The following is a 12,550-nucleotide window of genomic DNA, read 5'->3' as shown; positions in this document are numbered from 1 at the left end:
CAAGTTAGAACCCAGGCCCCCTGCATGGGAATTGCCATGAACTCTTACCCACCCCGGTCCCCTGCATGGGAATTGCCCTGAACCCTCAATAGTGGTTGTTTGGCTGTTCCTTTTGTATTTTGTGTAATTTAAAATTCCTGGTTGGTAAGTATTCAAAATGAAATTCAGCTGGCCTGAAAAAAAGTGTGACTTTTGGGTCTATCACTGTATTTTTCACCTGTGATCTCAAACGCTTCTTAGGCCTTTCTGTTTGGACTAGTGTGTGAAGTCTGACTTGCTGAGTGTAAAATTCTAGTATTGATAATGTTGTAAGATGTGTTTGCCTACTCATAAAAAACAATGAAAATAAAATTTTCTACTGGAAGAGACCACCTGCGCTCAGTGGTTTAAATTCTTTGGTAGGTCACAAATGAATTCACACCCACCCACTCTCCAGCCCTGTTTTTTAGCCCAAAAATTTATTTTTTAGAGATAAAAAAGCAGGTGCACTAGAAAAATATCTGAATTTTCAGGTTAACGGTTTCCAGCTCATTTTTCTCTTCACTTTATGAATCAAGCCTGTGGTCTTATCAGCGTGGGGAAGATCTAGCAAGCATAAGACTGCTGTCAGGGGAGATTGAAGCTTGATTATCTCAGCAGCCAACTTTCATATTCAGCTTTAGCTTAGCCAGAGGTTCACTGTTTTTACCAGCCCTAGTGACGGGCTAGGGTGGGAAATGAGTCTAAATTGTAGGCCTTTTAGAATGCGCTTTCCCAGGATGGGACCTTGCCACCTCCCCAAGGGGAGAGTTTTTGTAATTGGCAAATTTAAAACATTTGCATAAATCCAAGATTGGACTTGGGCTGTCAGAACCTGGGAGGGAGCTCTTTGCTGCCACCAGGAAGTGAACCCTAGATGAGGCCAAGGCTCATTTCTCTGCTGCCCAGGGCCTAAAGCTTAACAGCACACTATATGTTTGCTAATGAGGATCTAGGAAATATTCACTGAGATCGTTAAGCTTCTTACAATATTTATGTTCCTGTTTCCTAAAATGCATATGAAGTCTTAGAGGAACTCTTCATCTTTTTTTTTTTTTTTGAGACGGAGTCTCGCTCTGTCGCCCAGGCTGGAGTGCAGTGGCACAATCTCGGCTCACTGCAAGCTCCGCCTCCCGGGTTCACACCATTCTCCTGCCTCAGCCTCTCCGAGTAGCTGGGACTACAGGCGCCCGCCACCACGCCCGGCTAATTTTTTTTTTTTTGTATTTTTAGTAGAGACGGGGTTTCACCGTGGTCTCGATCTCCTGACCTCATGATCCGCCCACCTCGGCCTCCCAAAGTGCTGGGATTACAAGCGTGAGCCACCGCGCCCGGCTGCAGGAACTCTTCATCTTAAACTTTAGCATCTCTGCAGGCACTGTAAGTTGCATGCAGTAGGTGCTTATTAAGTATTCATAAGTTTGATGGCATCTTCTAGTTCAAAGAGATACTAGTATAATCTTGGCTCTTTGTTTTAATAAATGTCAAGTCGTCCTGCCATTAAATATTTAGTGCACACCCTGTTAGAGCTGCTTTCGTTGAAAGTAAAGTATATAAACCTCATGCAGAAGACAAATTGTGTTCTTTTACTTAATTTTTTCCAACATATTATGAAAATTTTAAAACATACAAAAAAAGTGGAAAGGGTTTTGGCAGTGAACATACACCTGCCATCTGCCTGCCACCAGGATGCCACCGTGAACACTGACCTTTCCCTTGATTTTCTGCTTGGTTTTGCCTGGCTTTCCTCCCACTCTTTGTTGTAACATCGCTTCCTTGGTTCCTCACTATGGGAACAGGGCCTGGTGGGAAGAACTTTGTGTAAAGATGCTGCTGAAACAAGGTGGCAGGGATTTAGGGTGGGTACAGAAAGGTGCACTCAGTTCCTGTCATGTTTGGTTGCAAGCAGGATGGAGCTGTGGTGGGTTTGTGTGAGACACCTGTCTGTGAGCCTGTGCTCACGTGTGTGCACGTGTGCATGTGAGCCTGCCTGTGAAAACCCTCTCAGTCAAAGGGGCCAACTGAACCCGCCTGCCTCACCCCGTTTTCGGGTTAGCTTCACGCCAAGGATCCTCTGGTAGAGGAAGAACAAAGGATACGGCAAGTGCCTGGCCTGCTGGCAGTGAGCTCGCTGACTTTCACCAGAAAGTCACCACCAAGAGAAGGTAAACAGCAAGGGCCAGGCGCAGTGGCTCACGCCTGGAATCTCAGCACTTTGGGAGGCCAAGGCGGGAGGATCACTTGAGGCCAGGAGTTCCAGACCAGCCTGGGCAACAAAGCAAGACCCTGTCTCAAAGAAATGTATTTGAGTCATGTAGGAAATTTTTGTTTTTCTCATTCAACCACAATTTTCGTCTCTTTTGGAAGAGAGACTCTAAAACATGAACTAAACACATGTCCTTGAACACTCAGGAGCGCCTAAGCCAGCCTTTTCCAAATTCACTCATGACCCATTTGTAGGTTGTGAAATGAATGTAGTTGTTGCAGTGAGCATTTCTTTTAGTGGAGCCACAAAAAATTAAGAATATATGTATGTATTAGATATTTTAATATCCTGGGATGGGATTTTTCTCTGTTCCTGTCACTTTTTATGTGGTTTAGGATGAGTTTTAGCTTCAGTGACCTCAAGTACTAGCCATAACTGCACTTGAGGTCTCCCCAAAATGGGAGGGATGATTATATTAATTATATTTGAAATAACCATATAACATTGCAATTAAGAACAGGGGGCTGAGTGCGGTGGCTCATGCCTGTAATCCCAGCACTTTGGGAGGCCGAGGCAGGCGGGCCACTTGAGGCCGGGAGTTCCAGACCAGCCTGGCCAACAAGGCAAAACCTGTCTCCACTAAAAATACAAAACTTTGCTGGGCATGGTGGCACATGCCTGTAATCGCGGCTACTGGGGAGGCTGAGGCGTGAGAATTGCTCGAGTGCTTGAGCCCGGGAGGTGGAGGTTGCAGTGAGCCTAGATCACGACAGAGTGAGACCCTGTCTCAAAAAACAAAAAAACATGTACTTGGAATTGGACTGCCCACCTTCAATTCCAACTCTGTCACCAACTTTGCTAACATGTGATTTACCCTTTGTTTAAGCCTGTGATTTAAACCTCTGGGCCTCAGTGACCTCATCTGTAAAATGGGAGACATTAAAAGTAGCTATCATAATGGTTGTGTGAGTAGTCAAAGAGTTAAAGCGTAAAAGTGCCCCCGTGGCTGGCCTGTTATGTAGAGTTTAAATGTAGCTGCTACTATAAGTGCCAGTGAGGATGACGTCCATGAGAAGTCTCCTGCTCAATGGGGCTGTGCTGTCCGCATACAGGCGGGACAAAAAGGTCCACAGACCAAGTGACTGGAGATCTTGCTTGTCTCTAAGATTCTTTCCCCAGGAGCCGGGTGTTGTGCTTAGGTCTGGCCAGCAGATGGCGCGAATGGCCCCAATGCCAACATTGAAGCCTGTGTTCTGTGTTCAATTTCACACAATTTCTGAGTTCATTAAAAGAAATGAAGTGTTGGCCACCCCCCTCCATTTGCTGTTGTGCTAAGCTTTTAAGATATTTGGGAAATAGAATCAAAACATTGCTTATGCTGTTAGAAGAATCGTCTTAAAAATAACACACTTTATCAGAAGATTGAAGGCCTCCTTGGAAAATGCTAAAGGAGATAATTTGTCAGAGGTGGGACCCTGATTTTTCTGTTTCAAACTTAATGTCCACGATGGTTTCCTTGTAGAACACTGAAACCTTGGCGCCCGCGGTGTGGGGTCTCTGAGCACTCCCGTGCCCCATAGCATCATCCCTGCCCTGATTTGGGAAACACAAATCCCTGGTGGTGGCAAACAGGTCACTTTAAGACTCGTGTTAGTAACTTTGAAGGCTCTGTGGCCCGTTGGGATTGAGATGTAAACCTAAAACAGCAGATTTCAAAGGCTTAATGCCAAAAAAATGAACTAAACACATGCTCTTGAAATTAACGTAAATGCCATTCATTTTCATACCAATTACACATTCAAATGATACTATTTTGGATAATAAATTTAACTTTCCCCTGCTTATATTTGTTAAAATGTGGCTACTGGAAAATTGTAGATTACATTCGTGGCTCATGTTATATTCATCTTTCTCTGGGACATCACTGCACTAGGTCCTCTGACTTTTGGAGGTGTCACCCACCACTCCACACCAAATATTAAAATGCACCCACATCCTGCTTTAAATACACATTGTTTTGAAGGCAAATTCTTTGAAAAAATTTCCTATTTTACTTCTGAAATGATTTGGCAGTAAGTTAGTGTACACTCCATGTTGATTTCTTAATCATCACCTCGAATACTAGGGAATTTCTCACAAAGTGCAGCGTTTCCTACAAAGCTACAAATTGTTTTCAAATCAATTGGATATTAGAACACTAAACAGTTTGTGAGGTCTCCAGTATTACATTTGTAGGCCTTAAACGGATTAATTTGGGGATTTTTCTTGTTTTGGGGTTTTTTGGGGGGAGGATAGCATCTTGCTGTATCGCCCAAGTTGGAGTGCAGTGGTGCAGTCTCGGCTCACTGCAGCCTCTGCCTTGCGGGCTCAAGTGATCCTCCCACCTCAGCCTCCTGAGTAGCTGAGACTACAAGTGTGCACCACCACACCAGGCTCTGGTTTTTTTTTTGTTTTTTTTTTTTTGTATTTTTGGTAGAGACAGGGTTTTACCGTGTGTGCCCAGGCTGATCTCAAACTTCTGGGCTCAAGCAGTCCTCCCACCTCGGCCTCCCGAAGTGCTGGTATTACAGGTGTAAGCCACCACACCCAGGCTGGGATTGTTGTTTTTAAATATCTTCAAGTCAGTTCTATTTTTCTTTCTCTCTTTCTACCTCTCTTCCCTTCAACATTTTTGGAGGCTCTTAAAAAGCTGTATAAGCCCCAGACCCCAGGGCCTGGCTATAGTGTTTAGGAAAGGCAGTCTCAGCACAAGCATTGTATTTCCTTGCAAGGTACTGGCTTGTTAATCAGAGCCTGGCAATGTTTCACAGCTCTGTGAGGTCTTTCTGCTCACTGCGGTTCCCCTATTTCACGGCCCACATTTATCCCACGGAGATGGGAGAAGTCAGGAGAGGTTGTGCCTGCAACTTTGTGGGTTTTATTATGACAGGTGTTAGGTCACTGTAAGGCAAATATGGGCAGTGTAAACAGTTTTGTAGCTGACTGTGTGAGTTTTTACACTTTATTGAAGTGTGACTGACATATAAAAGGCTGTACATATTTAACGTATACAACTTGATGAGTTTGGAGATAAATATACACCCATGAAACCATCACCACAGTCTAAGAGACTATTGTGAATTTTGCATCAATCTATTGAGAAATATTCTTTAAGGTGAGGGCTGTTTTCAAAGCAGATAAGAAACACCAGTTGCATACTTGCTTAAAATGTAAATCAGCTCCCAAAAAATAACTGACCTGCATTCTTAATCTTTTATTCTTTTTCCCTCCTGATTGTGGTGCAGGGGAGGCGGTATGGGAGGAGACAAAGCTCAAAGAAGGCACTGACAATCCCCAGCATCCTACGGGCCCGAATCCACACCGCGGATTCCGTCAGCTCACTGGCGACAGCACTCTCTGGTGTCTTTTTTTTTTTTTTTTTTTTTTTGAGACTGAGTCTCGCCCTATCGTCCAGGCTGCAGTGCAGTGGCGTGATCTCAGCTCCGTGCGCCCTCTGCCTCCCGGGTTCAAGCGATTCTCCTGTCTCAGCCTCCCTGGTAGCTGGGATTACAGGAGTGAGCCACTGCACCCGGCCTTCTCTTGTGTCTTTTGTCTTTCATTTCTCTTCTTCACTACCCGTCAGCATGATGGGTTTCTTCCTTCTCTTATGAATCCCAGTGTCAAGATACAGCCTGATCGCCCCCTTAATACGGTGCCGCCATTATTCCAGACCCCTCTGCAATCACTGGTCATTCATCAGCTTTCACGAGGTGAACTGGGGACAAGGCAGGGGCTTGGACCGGCTTCCTGGCCAGGACTCACTGCCTTCCTCAGCTGAGGAGACTGCATTTCCAGGTTGAACTCTGACCCCCACTGACTTTGGCCATCTCCGTGTGTCCTGTGTTTGCCAGCCTTTCCACTCCCTTGTAAATCTGCCTCCAGGACTGGCCGCTAAAACAGGTGCACTGGAGGCTGCTCCTTGTGTTACTTGAAGCATGGCACTCGCCACTGTCTTCGGTGAGGGGGCGTTTCCCTCTGGTGCTGGGGAGCCCAGGGCATCCATTTGGGGCTTCAAGTCATCTCTTGGGACTTCATGTACCTTGAATCCACCCTGTGGGCCCCTTCGGTGGGGCTTTGCTGTGAGAGCACCTTGACTGGTGTGGAAGGCCCAAGCACAGTTCTGCTTAACACCTGACGGTTGCCTACAAAAGCAAAATCAGTATTAATATTTGTTATGGGCTGAGCTGTCGTCCTCCAGATTCATATGTTGAAGTCCTAACTCCTACTACCTCAGATTAGGACTGTATTTTGGAGACATGGTCTTTAAACAGTCAATTCAGATAAAATGAGGTCACTGGGCTGGCCCTGGTCCAATAGGTCTGGTATCCTAGACCAGGAAATCTGGACACGGACAAGGACAGAGGAAGGGCCGCATGAAGACACAGGAAGAGGGCGAGGTCCACACACCACGGAGAAAGGCCTTGCAAGCAGCCAGCCCTGCAGACGTCCAGATCCCAGACTTGCACCCTCAATACTCTAAGAGAGTAAACCCCTGTCGCTCGGTCTCCCGGCCTGCGGTAGTTTGTCACAGCAGCTCAAGGTGACCACTACAGTCTTCCGCAGTGGCTGCTTGCATATGGGCTGCATGACCTGGTGTCTGCAGGATCCACAGCACCGGCCACCGCGCACCGGGCTCCCAGGGCAGGCAGCGTTGAGCGTTCTGTAGCGGTGCTGGCGGGGGCAGGATCTCCGGCCTGTGCCACCCTCATGGCCACTGCAGAAACAAACTCAGCCTTCCCCAGGGCCACGTGCAGCTCACAGCTCGGGGATTCGCTGCAGGCTTCCCTTCACCTGCTAACCTGCAAGGTGCCACAAAGCCAGAAGCAGTAGCATCCCTGAGGGACTTGTGGCGTTTGTGCCCCACGTTTCCTGCCAGCAGTGGCTGCTTTCCTTGGCTTGATCAAGGCGCTGCCTGCAGCTCTCCAGCTTCTTACCTGACATCTCGGCGACCCAGCTCAGCTCGAGGGAATTCTTGTTCTTCGTGGCACTTCCTTTTCCTAGAGCTTTCATCACCACCATTTTTGTTTGTTTGTTTGTTTTTGAGATGGAGTCTCCCTCTGTCCCAGGCTGGAGTGCAGTGGTGTGATCTCGTGATCTCAGTGGCGTGATCTCAGCTCACTGCAACCTCCATCTCCCGGGTTCAAGTGATGCTTCTGCCTCAGCCTCCTGAGTAGCTGGGATTACAGGTACCACGCCCAACTAATTTTTGTAGAGATGGAGGCCAGGCTGGTCTTGAACTCCTGACCTCAAGGGATCCACCCACCTTGGCTTCCCAAAGTGTTGGGATTACCCACCAGCACCCAGCCTCTCATCACCATCTTGAAGCCAAAGGATGAGGGGACACCGAGCCCAGGGGCAAGTGCCATCATGCAGGCTGGCACCAGCACCTGCCTAGGCCCCCATGCAGTCCCTGCCCTCGCAGACACACCTGTCCACGCTGCTTAGTAAGGCCACCTCCCTCTTCATGAGAAAGATCCTGGGGCAACGAACAACTTTTGGCACAGGAGACCAATCAGGTCATTTGGTTATTGACAGGGAGTAGCAGGCTCTTCCCCACTTTCTCATTCTTCTGCACCCCCAATTTGCCACTTGGACTGCACTCCTTTCCCTAGGGGATGAGGGCACAGCTTTCGACGTGAGCTGTGTTGTTTCCCAAGGTTGCAGTAACAAATGGCCACACACTTAGTGGCTCAGAACCACAGAAGTGAATCTTCTTATAGTTCTGGAAGCCTGACATCCAAAATGACTATTAGGGGACTAGAATCAAGGTGGCAGCAAGGCTGGTTCCTTCTGGAGGCCTGAAGGGAGGATCCATTTCTTGCTTCTCCTGGCCTCTGGTGGCTGCCAGCAACCCTTGGCTTGTGGCCACATCACTCCAGCCTCCTGCTTCTGGGCTCACATCTATTCCCATTCCTTAGTCAAATCTGGAGCTGTCCTCAGATGGAGACTCTTGTGATTTTGATGGGTCCATCTGGATGACCCTGGATACTCTCCTCACCTCCAGATCCTTAGCTTAGTCACATCTGCAGAGTCCCTGTCACCAGGTAGGGTGCCATGTTACAGGTTCCAGGGATTAGGATGCAGAGGCCAGGATTCAGCCATGCACACAGGCCAGTGTCTGTCTTTGCAGCTGAAACTGAGGCATGTGCACTCTGCTGTTCCAGGTGCTGTCCACCAATGCTGCTGGGGAGCCTGTGACAGCATCGACTGAGCCTGTCAGTGCCACCTGGAGATGGGGTGAACCTTTCCTCTCCCCAGTACCAGTGCCTGCTGGTGCACTTTGGCCTCTGTTCCCAGTAGTATGGGAAAACTTTTTTTTTTTTTTGAGATGGGGTCTCACTCTGTCACCCAGGCTGAAGTGCAGTGGTGCAATCTCGGCTCACTGCAACAACATCTGCCTCCCAGGTTCAAGTGATTCTCCTGCCTCAGCCTCCCGAGTAACTGGGATTACAGGCATGCACCACCACACCCAGCTAATTTTGTATTTTTAGTGGAGACGGAGTTTCACCATGTCAGCCAGGCTGGTCTCGAACTCCTGACCTTAGGTGATCCACCTGCTTCGGCCTCCCAAAGTGCTGGGATTCCCAGGCTCACTACTCTGCACGTGGCAGATGAAAACGGCAACCCAGGGCTCCCGTGGATTCAAAGGGGCCGGGCTGCAGGGTGGGGGTGTACAGGCCACCTGCACCAAGCTCAGCCCAAAGCTGAGTCCCCGAAGAGCCTTAATATAAACACCAACACGACAAACAAAGGGAGGAGGCCCAAGAGCTCGGGGCCTGAAGACTCAAACCAGAGCCCCGCCTGGACGGGGCTGCGCTGTTTCAGATCGCAGTGGCCGGCCTCACCTGCTCCTCTCTGCGCATCCACATCAGGGTAAACTCACTCTCCCTCCTCTGCAGGGCAGCTGGAGCCACAGCTGGGAGCAGAGAGCAGGCCTAGGCCAGGCAGTTCTGCATTTGTGCCCTGCACACATCACACATTTGCGAGGGAGGCAGGAGAGGACCTCTCTGAGCATCAGTTTCCTCAGCTATATAATGGGCATCATTGTAGTCATCTCTTCCTAGGGCTTTTGTGAGATGAACTAAGATAACACACAGAAAGTGCTGGGCTCATCCTCACATTGAGCAGACATTCTGCGTTCCAAGCTCCTGCAATTTCCATTTTCTCACCCAGCACACACAGTTGCCAGTCCTCCCTCCCGCTCCCCAGTGAGGCCTGAGGGACCCAAGTCACCTCTGCCCAGCCTGGCTCCCAGCCTAGTCTCACAAAACTGTGTTCCCTTTGCAGGGTCCCTTTGTGGGCCATGGAACCCTTGGCAGTCAGCCGATACCTAAGGTAATAGTATTAAACACTTAAAAATAAAATGCTTACCAGCCAGGCACGGTGGCTCACACTTGTAATCCCAGTGCTTTGGGAGGCGGAGGTGGGAGGATTGCTTGAGGCTAGGAGTTTGAGACCAGCCTAGACAAAAAAGGGACACCCTGACTCTACAAAAAAAAATAAAAAATATTAGCTGGGCACATGCCTGTGGTTCCAGCTACTCGGGAGGCTGAGACTGCAGGGAGCTATAATCACACCACTGCACTCCAGCCCAGACAACAGAGCAAGACCCTGTCTTTATAAAAAATAATAATAGCAAATAAAATAAAATGCTTAGATTAGCAAAGGAAAACAATCACATTAAAATATAGGCTGGGTGTGTTGGCATGCGCCTGAAGTCCCAGCTATTCAGGAGGCTGAGGCAAGAGGATCAACTAAGCCCAGGAGTTCTGTATCAGCCCGGGCGACATAGAGAGACCCCATCTCTAATTAAAACAAACAAATAAAAACGGCCATGACAATATTTAAAAAACAAATGTGTGATGTAGCAATGTAGACAAGCAATGTCTTCCTCATCAGTGCGTTCAACAACAAGGTCAAGCAGTGGCGCTGATGAGACTGTAGGTTTTTTTTTTTTTTTTTTTTTTTTTTTGAGACGGAGTCTCGCTCTGTCGCCCAGGCTGGAGTGCAGTGGTGCACATAAATGTGTGTTTGAGGCTGGGTGCAGTGGCTCAGCCTGTAATCCCAGCAATTTGGGAGGCCAAGTCAGGAGGATTGCCTAAGCCCAAGAGTTCGCGACCAGCCTCTACACAAAATATAAAATTATCCCGGTACCGTAGTACGCACAGGTAATCCCAGTTACTTGGGAGGCTGAGGCAGGAGGATGGCTTGGAGCCCGAGAGGTCGAGGCTGCAATGAGCTATGATCGCTACACTCCAGCCTGGGCGACAGGGAGAGACCTTGTCTCAAAAAAAAAAAAAAAAAAAAAAGTGTGTGTTTGGGTGAATGACTGATTGTCAGGCAGAAGCTGGTGACCCGTGGCGACATGGGGCCGCCGGAGGGGCGGAGAGATTGGTGATCCAGAAACCCAAGGGGGCCGGGGGCGAAGGAGTGGGACTGGACCTGCACCTGGGCAACCGCGTCTCCAGCCTCCACGCCCCTGTCCCGCCCCCTTCCGGGCAGGCAGAGGCCCCGGGGCTGCCCTGCCGCCCGGGCCCGGCCCCTGCGGCAGCAGCCGAGCGGCCGCACCCCCTCTTGGGGCTGTCGTGCCGGGAGGGGCGCGAGCGAGGCGGGCCCGGGCGGCGCTGGGACTTGTAGGCTGGGAGCCGGGGCGCCTCCAGGCTGAAGCGCGTGGCCACGCCACCGACGCGGCTCCAGCCCGCCCAGGCAACCCGACGGCTGGGGACAGCCTTGGAAAAACTGAAGGGGAAACTGAGGCCTGGTGAAGGGATCCAGCTGGCCCAAGAGCAAGCAGCCGGGCAGTGGCCGCCTCCCCCGGCCTCTAGGGGGCATGTGAAGGTCATACTTCAATGAAAGTTTTCAAAGGCGTTTCGAAGGGCATCCGGCTGGGCGGGATCTTACCCCACCCCACCTTGTTCCATCGTGGATACACTCAACAAACATATCCCAGAGCCCTCTCCTTGCCAGGTCCTCCAGCTTGGGCGAAACATCCCAGGTCCCTGCTCTCGCGGCGCCCAAATAGCAGGGGAGGGGCTCCAGGCAGGCGAACACACAGGGCCGGAGAGGTGGGAAACTCCGCGAAGGAAGGCGAGGAAACCACGCTGGATGAAGGGCAAGGGGGGCCGCGAGCGGGGGCAGGAGCGCCAGGAACGAGGAACGAAGGGGGAAGGGAGGAAAGGACGCCGAGGCTTCCGGAAGACTCGGGGTCCCATCCCCACTGTGCAGAGGGCTAGAGCGGGAGCTGGGGGAGGGAGAGGTCAAAGGTCAAGGCTGCCGCGTGGAGCGTGGCCCGTGGAGTGGGGGAGGGGGCGGACAGACTCCTCTCCGCCGGCAGCCAGGGCAGAGGGTGCTGGAGGAAACGCGGAGAACTCCTCGGTGCTGGAGGAAACGTGGGGAACTCCTCGCCGGCCTTGCGGTCCCCCACAGCCCACGGAGTGCCACTCCCAGTCCCCACAGACCCCACCTGCGTCGCCCTGTGCTGAGAGGAGGCCGCAGGGCTGGGGCCGGGAGTGACCCCATTTAGAGCTGCTGTTTCCCAGCTGCACGGGTCCCAACCGCGGGGTCTGGAGATGAGGCGGGCTTGAGGCCCCCAGTCCCGGCTTCAGAAGTGGAGGGTGTGACCCGCAGGTCTGGGATCCCGGGGCCTGTGCAGTCACACGGCCCTTCCCTTCGCTCAGGAAAGCCTGGGGCTGGGTTTCATGCTCAACTGCTGCCAACTTGAAATTCCTAGCTTTTGAATAAGGGGCGCCGCGTTTGCATTTTGCACTGGGCCCCGAAAATTCTGTGGCTGGCCCTGCCTGGTGTGAAGCTCACAGAGCCCCAGTATGCGCCGCCTTTCTATGGCTGGGAGCCGGATGAGGGACCCGGGTCTGCTCTTGACTTGCCCCAAGGGTCCCTGACACCACCCCGGAACGGGGTGGAACTGGAAAGAGCCCACACCTGCTTCCTCTGCCCACCTCATCTCCCGCGGGGCCTCCGAGACCGCCTGGGACCCGCTTCTATCGCTGCACCCTGGTGTAGCTCCCTCCGGGGTCGTATGCTGTATGTTTACTGGCCGAATTGTTTCTCAGTCCTAGATGCTCCGTGGGGCCAGGGAATATGATATGTGCTCCGCTGCAGCCTCGCGCCCAGAGTGACGCATGGGGGCCCTGGTAAATATCGGTCGGTTGAACTAATCTTACATATAAAACAAATCATTTCACTTTTTTAATATGACACGTGGCTCTTCCCTAAGTCTCCCTGGGTTAAATACCGACTCAATTAACAAGATGCTAAAAACCGTTTACG

This window comes from Hylobates moloch, unplaced genomic scaffold (assembly GCF_009828535.3).
Source record: "Hylobates moloch isolate HMO894 unplaced genomic scaffold, HMol_V3 SCAFFOLD_21, whole genome shotgun sequence".
In the NCBI taxonomy this organism is placed as follows: domain Eukaryota; kingdom Metazoa; phylum Chordata; class Mammalia; order Primates; family Hylobatidae; genus Hylobates; species Hylobates moloch.
Note: the sequence above shows the minus strand (reverse complement) of the source record.